Source organism: Trachinotus anak, unplaced genomic scaffold, assembly GCF_046630095.1.
Source record: "Trachinotus anak isolate AG129_WGS33_773 ecotype Australia unplaced genomic scaffold, CSIRO_AGI_Tana_v1 ptg000004l, whole genome shotgun sequence".
NCBI classification, from domain to species: Eukaryota; Metazoa; Chordata; class Actinopteri; order Carangiformes; family Carangidae; genus Trachinotus; species Trachinotus anak.
In genome coordinates, this window is record NW_027273855.1 from 2,289,322 (window position 1) to 2,309,415 (window position 20,094).

A 20,094-nucleotide genomic window follows, 5' to 3' on the forward strand; every position below is an offset into this window, starting at 1 on the left:
TGAGCCTGGGTGTGTGTGGGTGCACCTGTGTACCACTGTCCTTGTATAAATGTATGAGCACACTGACCTTTCATGTCTGTGTGATTGTGATTCTGTAACTTTGTGATGATAATATACAATTGCAATCATGCATTCACAGATAAGTGCAGCTGTGCATAGCTAAATCTGAAAGAGACACATTCAACAATCCAGCTCCAGCTTCATGTCTGTTGAAGCTTTAATGTCCACAGAATGGGCAGCACAAGGGAAGCAACACTTTACATCAGCAACAATGAAACTCGGCCATTTTGTTGCTTCTACTTACAGTTACTTGTTTGGCAGATGCTTTTATCCAGGGCAACTTATAAATGAAGGACAACACTAAAGTTTCAGTGCAGTAGGAAACTTTAATGTAAGTACTAAGTACTACATCTATTTAATATGTGCATGAGATCAGGTTAAGAAATGAACCAAAAGTACATGGGAACTTCTAGTTGGTTAGGTAGGCGTTAGAGGTGTTAGGAGAGAAGGTTCTCTTGGAACAGATGAGTCTTCAAGAGATTCTTGAAGATAGAGATGGACGCCCCCTGCTCTGAAAGCATAGAGTGGCTTGTTCCACCATCAGGAAACCACAATCGAGAACAGTCTGGACTGAGATTGCCTTGTGGGCAGTGATGGCGATACCAGACGCCTTTCCTTGGAGGAACCTGGTGGCCAGGCGGCCATGGGTAGCCGGTGTAGATCAGTGAGTAGCAACGTGACATGTGCTCTTTGGGGCTGATCGAAGACCAGACGAGATCTGGACAATCTGCAATCAGAAGGGTACTGCAGTAGTCGAGGCGAGGGATAACCTTGGCCTGGACCAAGAGATGGGTGGTGTAATGGGTCAGGTAAGGCTTGATGTTGTGTAGTGCAAAGCAGCACAACCAGGAGAAACATGCCACCCAGGTTTCTTGCAACCTCGGCTGGGGTCAGTTTGATTGAAGGTGGAGTTCCTTCATCCATGTGGAAACGTCAGTAAACCAAGCCAAGAATTGTGCAGAGACCATGGGATTGTCTGGGAACAACAGGTATAGTTGAGTGTTGTCTGCATAGCAAAGAGAAGTCATGCAAGTAGATAACTGGATCCAAGGTGCTGGTGTATATTGCAAAGAAAAGGGGTCCCAGTGCTGATCCTTAGGGCACCCCCTCCTTGTTATGACACACTGCAGGAGCGCTCAGTGAGATAGGTGAGAATCTTCAGGTTTCTGGGATCTATAATATCATGTTTCAGTCCTAATTCAGATCCTATAGGGTCAAAGATCCTGCAGAGGACATACTCACAAAGTGTCACAAGTGTTGGTCCAGGTCTACAGTTACTGGGTCTGTTCTGATCTGGATCAGTCACCAAACAGGACAGAAATGGCTGCTATTTTCTGTTTGCAATAAGAGGCAACAAATATATATTATAAATAAACAAATATATATTATCACCTTTATAAAGTTTCTATGGCAAACTTCTTGGCCAACAAGTTGCTTATTTACACATCCAGCATAAACAGAGCAACATTAACTTTCATTTGGACCCTTTATTTCTGCCCATATGTAATTCAGTCCTCTCCAAAGTTGTTCCCAGACATAAAAACCTGTTTACAGCTCACTCTACAAACCAATCTGAGTATTGCGTACGTGCCCACTTGTCTGTGTGTGTGTTTATGTGAGGGGCCACCTGCCTGTGTGTCTATCAGGTGTGTATCAAATTCAGCCGGGTGCTGATGTTAAGTTTTCTGTGGATGTGGGTTTGGAGGATTACCTGCATTTCCTCGACCTGATTCCTATCAACTGTGCCAGCTCTGCAGCTCTCTACGTAATCTCCATCCCTGACAAGATGAAAGATGCTCCATCTGCTGCACTTTAGCACATCGCCGGCCTGTTACTGGCACTGTGAGAGGGAAGTTACAGGCCTTCAGAGGAATCTTGAAGAGTTAGTATAGTGTAGATTTAATTTATAGTTACGTATAGTTCCACTGGAAAATAGACTGTATTCTTTAGAAACCTATAATTCATCATCATCAACACGGTGATCATTGTCAGCTGACCCAGGCTGCAAGATAGATAGACTTTTTAAAACATGCATTCAAAATGTGATAAAAAGATGTAAAGCCAAAAAATAAATAAAAATAAAATTATACATATATAATTTTATTTATTATGTTTTTAGGCTATATGTGTGTAGAGAGAGAGAGAGAGAGAGAGATAGAGAGATTTTTTTTTCGATATATATATATATATATATATATATATATATATATATATATATATATATATATATATATATATATATATATATATATATATATATAATAATGGTAGGGGATTGAGGAAGTTGCATCCAAGGTGAAAGTGAAGCACAACTTCTTGGTTGCGATAAGACTACATGAGGTGAAATTGTGGTTCACAGTTATCGTACTCTGGGCTTAACGCTTATCTTCTCCAGGGAGAGGTCGTGGGGAGTGTGAGGGGAGTGAATTGGGAGGAAAGTGTGGGAAGGAGGCAGTCAGAGGAGGAAGCATGGCAGGAGGAGCAACATCAGCTAAATGAAACTGAGAGGGAAAGGGCGTCACACGAGGATGGGGAAACAGAGGAACTGTCACATGAATCATCAGCCTTTCAGATAATAAGCTGAGTGGCGAATGAAGAAAATGAAGAGTGAAGACGTTTCACTTGACCCCTCAGTTAATCTGGTCCTCGCATGGAAATAGCTGCCTCCTCTGTCATTCAATCTCATCCCAGCTCCAGGCTTCTCATTCCACCGCTGCTGTGGTGTTTGTGTTTATCACTTCTCCTTTCGTTCTCTTTCTCCTTCGCATCCGAGGGCCCCCCCCCCCTCTGGTCACCGTCCACTGGGTGTGCAGAGAGGCAGGTCCGGGCAGGCCTTCTCATCTCCTGGTCTCAGTCCTTAATAGGATTTACTTGATCACATAGTGTATATGAGAGACAGGCTGCGTCCACATTACTATGTTTCATTTTTCGACAGCCGTCCACATTACTCCAAAAGAGAGTTCTGGAAACGCTGCTGGACCCGTTTTAGTTTGAAAACTCCAGGACTGTCTGGACGGGCAAAAACAGAGACACCTGCAGTTGCTGCCTGACTGGGTCTTATCAGCCTGCACTGCCAGTGGTGAAAGCAACATGGCCAATGAATTACAAGTGTTAGTGAACTTGTTGTCTTTGCTGGGACTGTTCACTGCAGAGTCGACAATCTGCTTCCTGTTTACACCGGCTCGCGCATGCCCAGTGTACGTGAACGGTCATGTATGTGTGTGTTCTCTGGTGTGATAGTGCAGAGGACCATTTACCTCCCTCCAATCCACTTCCAATCAACCATGTGTTACATCATCGTGGAAGTCCATTGAAGGGTTAGTATATAAACGCAGGAAATAGCTTTTTTTTTTTTTTTTTTTTAAAGAACCAAGCCTCATATCCTATGTTATGGCATTTTCTTATGTCTAATGTTGCTTTAAAACAGTTCCACAACTAAAGATCACAGACTGGTGGATGTTTGCAGCAAATATCTCTTCATGTCAGAAATCCTGTGTCACTTGTGGAGCATGATCTCCTGCACAGAGCCAAAGTGCTGAAGGACAATTAACATACTGTCCACCACAGTGTCATTTTTAATCCTACCACTGAACAGAGCAACACAGTGGTTTTAAGTGGATCAAACTGAAAGGTTTTTAGCTTTACTGGAGAGTTAACTGTTCACCAAGATGATAAGCAACTGTCAACATTCACATGTACCAAGCCACTTTAAGCACAATGTTAATGTCCAAGTTTATTTAAAAAAATGCATTCTCAACCAAAAGCTGGTGACTTGTAAGATGGCGACAAAGAGAACACTGTGTTGCTGTAAAAGTTTCTGTAAGTAGTCTCCTCATTCATCATTCTGAGTTTTTCACTTTTATTCTCACCATCTTCACTCAATAAAAACCCAGGTTGGAACTGAGTTTTCTGTCCCCACACATCCAAACCAGCCTCCATTCACACACACACAAACATGCATATGAGGAACACACTCACAAAAATGTTCGCAGGTATACAAGCGCATACACACACACAGAAAAACACTCACACAGCTGTGTTATTCAGCTGCGTGCCCCACAGCTCCTCAGAAAGCTTCTTTAGAGGCTGTTTTTTTTTTTTTTTTTTTGTCCGGACCTCACAGAGCTGTAATGCACTTCTGAGTAATAACTGTCACTTCTGCTTCGGGTGCGAGCAGATAAATAACCTGGTACACACGATGTCATTACGTTCTTCTAAAGGAATTAATGTACCACTGAAGCACTGAGGAGTTTCTTCTTTTTGTCTGCTGAGACGTCATTTTTCATCGTCTCTATTTGTCCTCTAAGTCAATAAATCCTGTTGTTACACATTACGTCAGTCAATGGTCTGTTTCCACACATCTGGCACATCATAAATCATTATTCCTAAAGAAGCATGGGTATGTAATGAGCATTAACATCATCTCATCATTCTAACGATATTTAGATCTCTATGTGTTGTCTGTTATAAATAAGAGCAGTATCAAAGATTACGACTACTACTTTCACCAGTTTGCAATAATAATAATTATAATGATGTCTGTATTTGATATAAGGAATAAATAAATATACAAATATTATAAAGAAATAAAAACAGTGTTAGCCTTTGACATTTAAGACTCAGCCCGTCCATATACAAGTTAACAGTAGGCGTGAATGTTCATTTCTCTGGGGGCAGTGATAGATATCTGTCTGACTATCTAAGCACAAAACAGGACAAAATACATATGCTGACCCTTGACTGTTATAACTTCTTTACAGTTCATTTCTTTTTTTCCTCCCCTCATCTCTGTTTGTTAAAATGGAAAACATAAGACAGTGAAATAATAATAATACCAACAATAATAATAAACTTGTGTTGCACATTTCATACAAGAAATGCAGCACAAAGTGCTTTACAACAAAGAAAATAACACGCAGCAAGTGCATCACATGAAAAGACATAAAATGAACATAAAAGCATGTTAGAAGCATTCATTTAAAATGAGATGGAATCATAGTAATATACTTATAGATAATTAAAATAAGTTTAAAATCAATAGACATCAATATTTACAACATCAGTTAAAAGAAGTGCTGCAGGGAATGAGTGAGGAGCATCGTGCACAGTTTCAGAGTTAGCTAAAGGCTAAAGCGCAGAGATACGTTTCAGCTTGGTGAGGTGGCGTCTCTGATGTCTATAGGTAGTATGTTCCATAACTTTGGGCTGCATCCCCAGTTTTCCTGCGGCTGCTGCAGGGAACCTTCAATAAAGCAGCCACCTCTCCACAACATCCCTGCAGGCCAGAGAAGCAGCTACAGCAGCAGCCAATGTCTCATCTCTCTGCACTGCAGGATTGAACAGTTCAGGAAATCCCACTGTCATTAGACTATTTAACACCTCAGACAAAGGCAGATGATCATGACACAGACTTAAATATTAACTGAATGCATTAGTGAGCTACTGGACAATCTGAGTTTCCCCAAGGGATTAATAAAGTACATTTATATATCTTATTGAACCCACAATTCTGATACGAAACATGATGGCTTCTGTGGCCAAATTGTGCTTTTTCCACTCAGTCATATCAAATCATAAAGTTGTGCTCTTAACTATAATCTTCATGTCCTGATGGAAAGCACAAGAACACGGGCAGGCAGGTGCTGGCACGGATGGAGGTGGATATGGATGGGCTGTAAACCTTGTTCGTGTCCGTGAGCAGTAAATCTCTTCACAGCTTGCTGAACTGACAGAGGAAGGAGCGGTGTGATGGATGGAGTGAGGAACGGCAGAGAAGATGAGGATAGGAGGTTAAAGCGCTCAGAGGAGAAGGTTGTGTGCTCCACAAACACCAGTTGTGGAAAGAAACTGCTGACTCGAGGGCAAAAAGCAGAGGCAGGGTTTCTTGTTCATGGGGGAAAAGCAGAATTGGGAATGCAATTTGTAAATGTCCAAGTGTTGATGGAAAAATGAAAGTCACTGAAACTTGTTGCAGAAAAATGCAGGTCATCCCCGAAGACATGTAGCATTTGTAACGTTTGGAAAGGTTCAGCAGTTCAGTGTTATTTCAGATCCATACTTGCTTCCAAACTCCAAAATGTTTAGAAAATCAAATATTTGGATAAAAGAACAGAGACGATGATTCAGAAGAAAAATCTGCAGTAACACAGATGCCAGAAAAATGTTTGTGTGTTTATTTTTATGAAATGAGGCAAGTCTGAAGCAGGAGAAACACTGGTCGGACCTCAGCTGGTTCCTGGAAATATTTTGTATTTGGAGAAAGAAAACCCTTCAAAATCTTGATGCCATTATTGTATGAAAACTAACCACCGGCATTTAAAACAGGCAAATCTGCAATATGAGACTTTGAATCCAGCAGAATCATAAATAAAAACTGATATTTATTAAACCGAATTTTTTTTTAAAATCCGACTCTGGTGTAAAAGTTACTACACAACAGATGAATCATAGAATAGAATACAAACTCACTACCTCCCCTTAAAAACACAAGTTAAACAACACGTCCATGCCCTCTTGAATGACACATTGAAGCATTTTCTGATTACATGATTTATCTGTTTTTCGGGAAACAATGTGGTTTGGATTAAAACTGTTACAATAATAAACACTTAAGTTTGAAATGGGAAACAAACAGTGGTGTCCTGTTTTAATGTCTTTTTATATACAGTCTGTGGTTAACTGCCAATGTTTGGCTGACCCCTGACCTCTTCCTCTAGAACAGGGGTCTCCAACCTTTTTTACTCTGGGAGCTACCCTGACAAAATAAAAGGGGCTGAGAGCTCCTCGTGTTTTATTTCACTGGTTACATTTCTTCACATATTGTATCAAAACACTCAGACTCAGATTAAAATAATCTAACAAGTCATCACATATCAATACCCAAAACTCACCAAAAACATCTGAGACTCTGACTTGTTTCTGAGTCATGATTCAGTCAAACCTGAACACAGAGACATGATTATCACCACTGCAAATAAACTTCCATAAATCTGCTTAGAAATCAGAGAATAGAAGAAGAAGAAAAAAAATGACGCTCAAGTTGAAGCCTACAGCTTAACTCACTGTATCCATGGCAACAGATTTCCTGTCTGTTGGAAAAGTTTATATTTGTTCATGCTGTCACTGCAGGTCACCTACAGCTTATCTGATGTAAATGCATTTGACAGTGTAACTCATTTGACTGACAACTGACATGATGTGGTGTTTTTTGGGGGGGGGGGGGGGTTTAGTTGCATTTGGAGCAGTTGTGTTGCTTAAAGGTTGAACTCTGCATCCATGGGTTGTACAGTATATTCCCTGAGCCTGTGGGTGAGCTGCGCTAAAACAGGGGGTGAGCCACTGGTGCTGGAGGTACAGGAGACCCCTGCACTAGAATAACCTCGCCTCACTTTTCTCCTCTGTTTCCGTCACATTTGTTCAGGCTTTGTCACGTGCATGTAAGCACATGTTGTTCCTCTTAAGAGAAGACAACCGCGAGAGACAACAGCGCTGTAGGCTCCATCAGCTCTCACAGTTACAAATGGGGTTCAGATGAGGCTTCACAGTCTAATCCTAATAATAAAAATGTTTTCAAATGTTTTAATCAGCAACACTCTGCTAATATACCCTTTTTAAAAAAAGATGACACTAAACACACATTGACACTTAAACCACTACAAAGACTTTAGCTGTTATTTCATGTGAAACAGGCATCTGTCTGTAGGAATTACTTTAAACAAGGAAGTACGCAAGAGAGGCTGCTTCAGGGGCTATTATCTCTTTTGTGTGTACTTATTTGGCTTTCTCTCTTTCTCCTCTTCGAATACACACACGCACAGTGATACATCAATAAACAGAGGGAGCAGGAGAATCTCACTTGCAGGACGGAGAGCAGCAGCGGAGGACAGATTTCGCTCTGGGCCTGACCCTGGCTCAGAAGCATGGGCCAGTGCTCCAGAAGAATATACCAGCAATAGAAAAAGGTAGCGTCTGTTATAATACCATGATCCTTAAATGCCCCTGAGTACCTGAGTTTCTTTTTTTTTCCCATTACATCTTTCTTATAAGGATATTCCAGGGACAGAGGCACATTTTTTAACATAGTACTTTAATATTTTCATCTTTCTTATTTTCTACGTTCTTTACATGAGCCCCGTTGTTTGACCCAGGCTCTTCTTACTGTTGGTCACTTATAATGTTACATAAAGCCCCATCATCTGAGAAATATACAAAATAAAATGCCCACAATAGGTCAATCTAAGTAAAATCTCCATTATTGCTTTTTATTGAATGGATAAAAGGATGAAGCCGAAGGCAAACAGCTGTGACTCAAATTTAAAAACACATATTTAACCTATAGATGTGGGAGAAATAATCATTTCAACAGGACAAACAGGACATTGAAAGGGACAAAGAACTGACTGACAGTTCTCCATTATGCTTCCTAGTGCATTACTGCATTCATCTGTCCTGTATCAATATTTATGTCTCATTACAGCCGACACCCTGAGCTGTGCTGCCAGGTGGAACCAGTGAGCATCTTGCAGGAGAAATGAGAGACCATCCATCCATCTGCGACACAAATGAGCATCAAACACAACCATATGTTCACTGCAAGTTTTTTTTTTTTTGTTTGTTTGTTTTTTTTTTACCATTTATTCTTCTGTACACACCAGTTTAACTGCTCAGAATCATGTGCCACAGCTGCTGTTTTCTACTGGAGCAGTTTGTTCAATGGCACCTCAGAAAATTAACACTAATCTTGCTATACATTAAAATTCAACGACTCGCTCAGACTTATCAGTTGATGGATTGCAAAACTCCACTTCCATGAGATCCTTATGTGCAAGTAAAGCAGTTTTCCAATGACATTACATGCCTCAGATCTGACAATCAATAGAGCAACTACTGCCTGTATGCGAGTGTGTCTGGACGGTGTGTGAGTGTGTGTTACAGAGCTGGGGATTGTGTTTGCCAAGCATGACGGGCACCTTCACTGAATCCCCGGACAGACTGAAACTCACACCAAAATGCTGACGACACAGGGCCTCCGCTGCCAGCTGGCAGGGGCTCATCACAACCTCTACACACTGAGGAACAACGTGTCACAACCCCAGGGTCACTTCATCTTAATGTAGAGTTTCACTGACACACACACAGTCACACACACACACACACACACATGGCAAACACTGAGATTAAAGCAAATGCAGATAAAAGTTTGTGCAAACATGCAAGAATAAATCCACACACTAACTCATACAAATGCATGTAAAGACATGAGATACCACATGATGAGAGCTCCTCCATGGCCATGGCCAAGTTTAAGAGGCTGAGCCCTCAGGTGTTTGAGTCAGCAAGAAGATTTTATAAATGATTTCTCTTTGCCAAAGAAAGTATCTTAAAAGCCAACGGTCTCAGTTTGATGATAGGATCTGTTGTGGTCCCTTAAAGCGTCATACTCAGTTGAAAACCTGCAATTTTACTTCACAGAGATTACCCTTGAAGGCGGCCCCCTCTTTCTGGATACTCCACAAGCTTTCCTCTGCTCTCACTCTTCAGCCAAAGCATCAGCTTTAAACAAAAGATATAATCATCACGTAATTCAAGGCAAACTGTCACAGAATGTGCTGGAGACGTTTGTGCTCCAAAGGGAGAAAATACTTTAGGTTTGAATGATTCTGTGGGTTTTCTGTCAGCACTGGAGTTATATGTTTTCCCCTTCAGATGCAACATTGTGTAAAACAGTTGTCACTGTCTGATGCATCTGATGAGATGATTGTGAGGTTATCCATCCAGTAGTTTTTGTTGAGACATGTTATTGAAAATTGTCAAACGTCAACCTCAGAAAGTCAAGTAATGACCAACAGTGTCTCACATTTGGGGATGACATGAAGCGAAGGGCCCAGATTTGGACCTGGGCCTCCGCAGTACCGGGGAGCCCCCTGGTTGAGATATTTTATTGATCCAGACATTTCTATCCCTGGAGTGTTGCAACTATTGTGGTAAAAAAAATATCTGACAACCTTCACATAGATGAGGTGTTTCCTAATTACTCTGAAAAATGCAAAAACCTGTGTGGAACGGGTTTGTGTGCATGTGAGGGTTTCAGTTCATTCTGCAGCCACTAGGTGGCGCTTGTTCTGTTTTGTGTAATATGGTCCTCATTGTTTACCCCTTGTAACCTGTAGGCGGCCATTTTGTTTCATAAGGCGCATATTGTGGAGCCGGGTAGACAAAATTGTACTGTTTTGCAAATGATTTCTCGGCCCATTTGCAATAACTTCACGGCCCACCAGTGGACCCCAGCCCACAGGTTGGGAACCACTGCTCTATATGAAGAGGTGGTGCTCAATAAATCCATCATTCACTGACTACAGTTTGTTGAAGGACTCATCTGTCTGTCTAATTAAGGAAGGGGACACTTAAGGGCAGAAGATCAAGCAAAAAGTTAAAATTGCAAGAATAACATAAGGAAGAACAAGTTCTTAACTCTTGTTTTCTGTCTGACTCCAGGATTTGAGGATACAGTATATTAAATATTTAGTTTAGAGTTCTTTGGGTTTATCACTAGTCAGCAGTTCTGGCACTGTGTTCAGAAGTGTGTGTGTGTTTTTGTAAACTGGTTATAGATCAATATTTGTGTATACTCTGTATGTGTGTGCAGGTTTAGGATGAACTGCTTGTCTGTATTGCACCTTGTTAACACGGCTGTGTGTGCACGTGTGGATTTTAAAATGTGTGTGCAGCAAGTGCCTGTGCAGTGTGTGTGTGTGTGTGTGTGTGTGTGTGTGTGTCAGTATATTTGTACCAACTGAGTGTGTCCACACTCAGTGTCTATATTCAGTCTTCAGTGTGTTTGCGTGTTCGTCCTTACTTTTTTCCCTGACTCAGCCTTTTGAGTGATCCAGAGATCAAAGTGTGGAGAGCTGGATGAACACTGCGGTGAAGTTTCAGCAGCTGATGAATAAACATGAGGTGGGACATTTATACAACGTGCACATACACACATCCCTTTACGAACGGCAGACAATACATAAACACTGGTGCTGCTGCACACACGCCGCCTGCTGAATTTTAACATGGGAGCCGAGGGATGAACACAGACACACACACACATGTACATGGGCAACATATTTAGAATACATACTTTATCCAACCTTTTATTAAAGATTGTAAGTGCTGCAGACACAGAACAGTGTTTTGTGTGTGTGTGTGTGTGTGTGTGTGTGTGTGTGTTTCATTAAGTGGGACTCAAATCCTGCCTATTTGTTTTTGTGCAGAGAGGGGCAACAGGGTAATCCTGCATTTATGAAGGACACACACAGACATGCACATATACACAATCACTGTCTGAAACCCACCCATATTCCAGCCAAACTGAAGACACACACACACACACACACACACACACACACACACACACACACATACACACACACACACATGCATGAGAGAGCAAACACACATTCACGCAGTCCTCTCTCTTTCTCTGCTCCACCCCATAAGGAGCAGAAGCCTTTGGCAAACACACCACTAATGGATAAAGTGTTATGGACCTCAGCAGCAAACAGCAGGCTAATCTCCAGCCAGGCCAAACAAAAGACCAAGTACGGTATAGAGGAGAGAAGGAGAGAGAAGAAAAACTTAAGGAAAAGTGCACAGAGAAAATCTCATTCAAATGCTGCATGTTTACAATAAAGATGACTTTTTTTTGTTGCACAAAAAATGGATAACTGAATATATGCAACATACACAAAACAAACAAACATTTCTGCTGAGCACTGACATTGCTTACGTAGGTGCCCTTCCCATACGCGCTGCAGCGCCGTGCAAGTTAGCTAGCTAACAATAGTGCATTTCATTTTCAGTGGGCCAAATCACTTATATTAAAAGTAAACGAATGGAAATTGCTGCTGTAATTTGATTCTTTTAATAAGCCATGTAACTTGCTATGATCCCAGGTGTTGATCAGGTGTGATATTGGTGTGTGGCCACAGCGTGCACGTCTGATGTTGTTCACAATGGTCCTCAGTGTGCTCAGGGAGCTTGTGTGTTTGCCCAGACACATGGAAAATTAGAGGGAACATTGATTGTGACCAAGATATGTCCTGAACTGGATGGTCCAATTATATCCGTGACACTGCACCCTGGCATTTCTGTTCTGCAGTTTTTTGTCAAATATCAGCCAACATACAGGATACACTGACACAATACATCATCATCATCAGCTAAAATCAGCCAATAACTGCCACAGTGATGTATCAGCCGGGCTCCGGTTTGTATGCTGAGAAATTATAATCAAATGACCAGCTGTTGTCAACACATTTACTGAAATTATAAAAGTCACTATAAGATGAACAAGCGCTCCCCAACATATGTAATATTCAATTTTGTGATATAAATGAAATTATATCATCTTTAACATAGGATTCTATCTATATCTGCCGCTCCTATGTAAAATTACAGAAGGAGCTGGTTGGTCTAGATGTTTTATAATTTTATTTGTAAATTTTCACTCTTAGGTGATATTTTCCCACATGGATGTCAGTCTACCATTTAGATTTAACATATATGATTTAATATTTAGATTTAAGATTTATGTAGGAGCCATATATTATGTATAGCTGTGTCCCAATTCAGGGGCTGCATCTTTCAAAAGAGACCACAAAGGCCAAACTGACATAAGATAGACACTCTATTGCCAGGACATCTACTCTTTGATACATGTCAAAAACAAGGTCCCCTCCTGCACCAAGCTGAGCCTGGAAATGTTTGCAAATTTCACTGTAAATGTAGGGAATTTAAAGGGGCCATTTGTAAATTTCCTCTGTCACCAAACGTGGTTTCTTGCTCAGAGCAGGAGAGGTGGTCAATGCCGCTTGAAAATAACGTCGGCCATCATTGTGTTTACAAGACAGGAGACTATAATTCGTCCTCTGAGCAGCGCTACATCTTCAGGGCAGATTGGAGGCTATCAGAAAGTGACATGACGGGCCAGGGCTAGCTGGTTAGTGTGCTAACTTCAGTAGAAGAAAAGATGTGATAGAGACAAGATTTAACATTGATGTTGTTGGAAAGAAGTTTAATGCTGAGCTCACAATGCTTCTTCTAGACCAGGGGTCGGCAACCCTCGGCTCCGGAGCCGCATGTGGCTCTTTCATCCCTCTGCTGCGGCTTTGGAAAATAAATAATGAGATTTTATTTTAGTTCGTTAGTATTTTAAATGTTATTCTTAATTGAAGATTATGGTGATCTTGTAACATTAAAATAAAACGTGTTTAATTTTTTGTCGCTCAAAATATGCGTCACAACCGCTGATGTGTGACACCCGCCGGCACGCGATTTATTGAGCTTTTCGACCCCCGGTAGGCCAACCATGGATAAATCCAAGAAAAGAAAAGTTTTTGAAGAAAATGCTACGTGGGCAGATTCATTTGCTTTCACTGCTGACGAGGAGGACTCAAATAGACGTTGAGTATTTTATTTGAAAGTAACCTTCAACCAAGCGTCTTTTGTTTCAGAGTTCAAAATGTTTTTGTTGCATGCAGAAATAAAATTTTGTTTTCTCTGTAGCAGTTCATTGATTTCATAAATGCAACACACTATATATTTTTTTTATACATAGCATAAAGGTAAAAAACAATATATGTAGTGTTATCTTCATTTTAGATGTCAAAAGGGTTTTGTGGCTCCCAGTGTTTTCTTTTCTGTGGGAAACGGGTCCAAATGGCTCTTTGAGTGTTTAAGGTTGCCGACCCCTGGTCTAGACTGGTAAGTTAACAGCTGGTAATGCTAACATTAGCTTTGTAGCAACAGCAAAACTTGCAAGTTGCTTTTTTATTCTTGCTTGGAGCTAAATCTGTCAAAAATGTGGCGTCACTTTAAACATGTCACATGTTATTTACACTGTCTATATTAAGCAGCATGTGTGTTGGGATTTTATGTCCATGGTCCCAGATACTGTCTGAGCAAAGCACTTATCTCATATGAAATATGGATTTGAGTAGCATCACTGCTCAGTATATGTAGATAAAAGCCATTAAAAAAGAAGGATCCTGCATAATCCTGAACACAGCTGCAAAATATATTTATGTGTTACTTTTAATATCCATTGCACTGTCAAAGATAAAATTATATACATTGTGTAATCATAATGGCACACTTAGATGAATACACGCGCACACACACACACACACGCACACACACACACACACACACACATACACACAATGTATGAATCACTGAGCAGTGTAATGATAGGTGACTCCAGCGTGGCATCCCAGTTGGTTTGATAATGAAAGAGCATCCCATCTCTTATCAATGAATTATGCATCACATATATTACAAAACGCTCGACTGCATGGATTATTAATACAAACACACACTCTGCATATGTGTGTAGACAGACACACACACACACATGCTGACACACACAAAAAAATGCTGAAATGATTAAAAACCTCCAAATATTAAAAAAAAAAAAAAAAAACATTAATTGGACATTTTCAGTATATTAAATCCTTTATTAATAATGTGGCAGGCTGCAGACATAATGAGTGTTCTGCATGGTAGTATTGATTAGCCAAAAGTGACACACTCAAGTGTAATTGACTGTTTTCAACTGATAAGACTGTGGCAGCCTGAGTCCTTGAAAAGTCATGGCGGACTTGAAGTGGCCACTGAATTCCAGCCATTTCTTCTCATACAGGCCCCATTGTGCCTGGAAATACTGGTGTCCATCATAAATGTGTTCATATTTTCAGACACTGAGCGTGGCAGTATCATGGATGTGTTAGCTGTATTATAGTTCACGAGTAAACAAACATAGTGTCTGAACGCTCAGTTTCTGTTCTGCAGAAAATTCCTTCAACCACCTGATAGATGACAAGAAGCAGCCAGCGCCACAGTAAAAGTGCAGCCTTATCTGCACATCTGCAGTCAGGGGCTTTTATGAGTATTTGAGGACATGTTTATTAGCTTGCAGTAGTTTTAACAGATGGCAAAAGTGGGATAAGTTTAAGAAAGGCCAAATACATGTTGAGACACTGATGAGGTGTAGATATGAAAGGCAAGCAGAGACAGCGTGCACCTCAGTTATGAGCTTGTGCATAGAGTGAGTGTTCTGTGGAAATCACAGACGGTCATAATATTGGGAAACAATGCAGCGACAGAGAGGTAAGGCAGGTCCAAAATGTTTATGCATTTTTAAACTATTTAGACAAAGTACAGGTTTCCTGCGAACCGGCATGAGATCTGACGGCGACATCAGTGGGTCCGGTCCGTCTGACGTCGAGTTCAAAGAGTCCATTCGCTCTTGACTGATGGGGAAGCTTTAAAAGTGAAGACTTATTTTTCTGCAGTTACAGATGTTATGATACTTGAACCTGGTAGGGTCACGTCAGACGTCAGATGAGTTTAAAAGAGTACATACATGTTTGAGTGATGGTGATGAAGTGACACCTTCATTATTAAAAAGGTTTCAAGCAAAAAAAACAGTTGTCAGAGAACACAAGTTAATGTGTTTTATTTTTTTTAAAGGTTGTGTAATCCTTTCACTGCAGAGGGAGTCTCGATAACACCAGGAGCTACAAAAACACTCTTTTATTCTGAATTCTTGTCATTCCTTAGTCCTGACACTGATATTTTGGAGAAGTCGGAGAAGAATTTTTTTTATCTGACAGCAGTATCATGGCTGTAGGGGTTTGGGAGCAGAAGGTGAGTTGAAGTGAATGAACTTAAATCATAACTGTTTTCACAGGATAGTTGAACAGAGAAGACAGTCGACAAATGAATGACAGTTAATGCACAGCTTCAGTATTTCTCTTGCACTTGCAGATTGAGTGACTCCAGGATGAAGGGCATTTATTCAATTAATTACTGGAGATACGATACCTACTCTGTATGAAAAGGTTAGCTGGTCCTCCCTCTCTATGAGACGAGATCAACACTGGTTTATATTCATTTATAAAGCACTCTTAAATAAATTACCAAATTACCTCACATCACTAATAGATAGGAAAAGCTGCTTTTAGATTTGATGCTCCAGATTCATGGAAAATAAAGGTTGCCCCTTTAATTCCACCATCAACAACTCACTGAACTGTTGTTAACCTCTCCCATCATCCGCCCAGCTCATCATTTACACTAGATAAATGCCCTCATGAACTCTCCTGGCCAATTTCAGCAAATTCAGGTGGAGGAATGCTGCACATATACAAACCAAAAAAAACCCGCTTCTGTCCTATCACAGCTTCTCATTTACACTTCCATCATCTCAGTAACCACAAGAACAAACAACAGCACCAACAAACATGGAGTCAGGAGATGTCAGCGGATCACCACCAGCACGAGAGGTCTGCGGCTGTCTTGTCCTTCTGTGTTTTAAGTCGCTCTCCAGAGAAGAGCTAAAAGCCCGAACTGTAAACGCCAGCCAAGAAACCCCCCTCCTCTACACCCCCAAAACCCTGCATGGCTCTGATACAAAAGTAGCTTAGAACACAGCATGGGAATAGGGAGACAGATAAATGTGACAAAAGAAAGATGGAGACGAGCCAAATGGATGGAGGAGGTGAGATGAAAGAGGTTTGTGTGTGAGTTCAGATGGCTCCCACAACTTAGGAAGGCCAGAGAGGGAATATTCCCATGATCTGTGGATACTGTGGACTTAGGTAGTACAGTAAGTGGTACAGCACAGGAATTAATATAATCAGGCATAATCAATATAAAGCTTTCTGTGCTGCACAAACAATGGAAAACAATAACAATGAATATATTAGCTGTTCAGAGACTCTCCATCAATGGATTTCAATCCACATTTAGTGAAAGTTTCTACTAAATTTTGTGGAAATCAGCAAAAGAAAATGAGAATGAATGTCTCTCCACCCACTACTATCATGCACCAGTCAGGTGCCGTTAAGCCACTGCAGAAGAAGAGAGCACAATGAGAGGATGTAATTAAAACAGCACCAGTCAAACCTGGTAGACATCAATGTAGAAAGCATGATGGAAATATGGTTTTACATATTCATTTGAGGAACATTAATTTTCTTATTGCCCTGCACATTGCCATGCTTTTTCTCTGCTGCAGTTTCTTTGTCTCTTTGGTGAAGTAGAAGCTTGAGTCACATGCCTCGTGCAGGAGATGATTTGTTGATCTCTTTCCACTGCACTTTGTCACATTTTGTTTTTATCAATACTCCAACTTTTCCATGTTGGACGAGCATAAAAAGTTGTTTTGCAATATTTTGAGGGTTTTTCCTTCAAACCTTTGGTGTTTCCACTCAGGTTTTTTATAAAAACAGGTGGATGAAAATGAATCTACTGAATCTTATTTTCTTAAAACAAGTGAATAATTCTGCCAGTGCAGTGAATTATTCAGTCCTGTTTCCAGTGCAGGTCCCACTGCCAGAACACGAAACTTGATTCTTCCAAATTTATGAAAAAAGTTGATTCATATTGGAAACAGGTAGAAATTACTTAACTACACCGGCAGACTTTTTCCATTTGTACAACAAAGTGCTCAAGATGAGTCTATTTTAACATGCACATACCAACACACACCTCTTCAGAAACCTAAAGCAAACACAAACCAGACCCAAAAGCTTTTATAGCATCCTCTAACCACTAACACACCACACCTTCCTCACTACACAGACAATAGCTCCGCCTGTTAGAGACGCCAAAGTCATCACAGTCCCAGCCAGCTGTGTTGTAAAACCATGTGAATCCTCCCGACTAAAGCGACGTTCTGTGGTGATTCATCAGCTCTTACCTAAGCACAACGCAGGAATAGATTTAGCAAAGAAAAAGACTGATGAAGAGAGAGAAAGAGACGGATTTACAGAGAGAATGAAAAGAATGACAAAAACAAAAAGTGAAAGGTCACAACACACGCAATGCTGACACAACTAAACATCCCTCCTTCCCTGAGCAAGGCCCTCGCTGTTCAAACAATCACCAGCAGTCAAAGGGTGAATTAAACAGAGATGGTAAAATGAAGCTTCCCCCAGTTAAAGCCTGAGTTCACAGGCTTGTGAACAAACGCTGTGTACACACAAATTGTCTTGTGTTAAAACCAAGGAGACAAAAAAAATAGAGGGCATGGAAGGCAGGAAGAGAGTTCAGAGGAGGTGGACGGAGGGAAAATGTAACAAGGAACGAGAAGTTAAAGGACAGAATTTATTGAATCATGTGAAGTCAGACTTTAAGTATACTGCCTTTTAAAAAATGAACACCTGGTGTCCACAGGTGACGGTCAAGGCTAAAGGGTTTGGATGAGAAGCTGCCATTACAAAGTGTGAAAGGATGCAGATGTTTGCAGATTCAAAAAACCCAGAAACTATGGGGTGAGGGAACTCAAAGTGCTAAAATGCTCCAGTCTGGCTGTTCTACTCTCTCTGCAGCCGGCTGGAGAGGGGAAGCACCACATCAAATCAACTCCAAAAGGCTCTTTGTCCCCAGAAAACACACTTGCACTCGTTCCTCCCTTTGTCTGTCTACCTCCTACATACACTCAGCATGAGCATGAGTCTTTCCCCTGTCTTCACTTCTCAACAATGCTTCATCTCTGTGCCCCAGCCCACACACCAGAATGCCACAGAGGGACGCCATGAACTTCTCCCTCTATCTGGCTCATTCATTGTCTGGAACACCCCGCTCGCCTCTGCCTCGCTCCTCTTTTCTTTATCTGTCATTTCCTCATCAGCACAATCTCCATCCTTCCCTCCGTCCATTTCTCAAATTGGTGACCTCACCCGACACCCACATCACAATGACTTCATCAGGCGGCAGCTGCAGTCAAGGCCGCAGAGCAAAGTGTTGGTGGAGAGGGCAATTAAGACCGACGCCATGTCTGGAACACCAGGGTGAGACTGCACAGAGGAAGCTTCTGGAAGATATCAAACCATGTCAGTGTCTCATCGCAGGCATTTAATCTGTCAAAATCTGCATCTGTGAATTTCGTTCATCGCCACTATCAGCTGAGGGGATGCCCACTTGTGTTGTCTGGGAAATCAAAGTGGTGGGACTTTTTCAAGGCCACAGTGAAGTCTCAACAAGGCCACAAAGTACTTGCAAACAGAGGCTGTGTTTTCCATGCAGCCCTCTCAGCCACCTCTTATCCCTGTTTCCCTCCTTCTGTTTCACACACATAACACCCCCCCGAGGTCTCTCTGATAAGGACTCTGCAGATGAAGTCCTAAATTTTAAGATTCATCCCAAAGTGACACCCCTGTTTGAAATACATGTCTGAAGTTAACATGAAGCAATAGTTTAATTATTCAGCAATTTTGTCCAACTTTCATGTTTGTATGACATAAAATGATTAAGTTAAAAAATGTATATCAAGTATACAGTAACATTTACTATGTCAGCACACTGCCACCCAGTGACCAGTGACCCCTGCAGCCATGTGTATCCTTTAATGCAGAACAGATCTCTCTGATTTAGTTCTGTTTTATTGTACTGAGTACTGATGAGTCCTGATGTACTCCACTGTGATTACTGAGATTATAACAATATGCTTTTCTTCATGTTCTGTTTAATAGGCTCTTAAATTATATTTATGTTTGATTGTCCACATTGGAAAATTTCAAAATCCAGTGGAGTCAGCACCAACCACTTCAACTCAGAGGGTCCAGCTCCAAAACTAGACTTAACTTTACTTCTGTCTGTGATGAGAGCTGATATTGGACAGTGCTCTGAGTTATTCATTTTAAATCCTATAGAATTTATTCATTCCCATAATGCTCTGCTGCTCTCTCTGGATTCCACACTTTGTTTCAGTGACCAGCTCATTTAATCATTCAAAGATGAATTTTATTCCTGTGTTTGATTCTGATCTCTTCTTATGTGTTCATCATCAATTACTCAGTTACTTGGTAACACTATATTGTGATATATTAACTTGTTGCTTATTAGCATGCATATTAGTGGCATATTGATTATATTAATTAGTCATTATTAAGCACTTATTAATGCCTTATTCTGCTTCAGCATATTCTACAATGACTAGGCCATTAACAGTTTTTCTCTCTGTATTACTGCTTATTGATA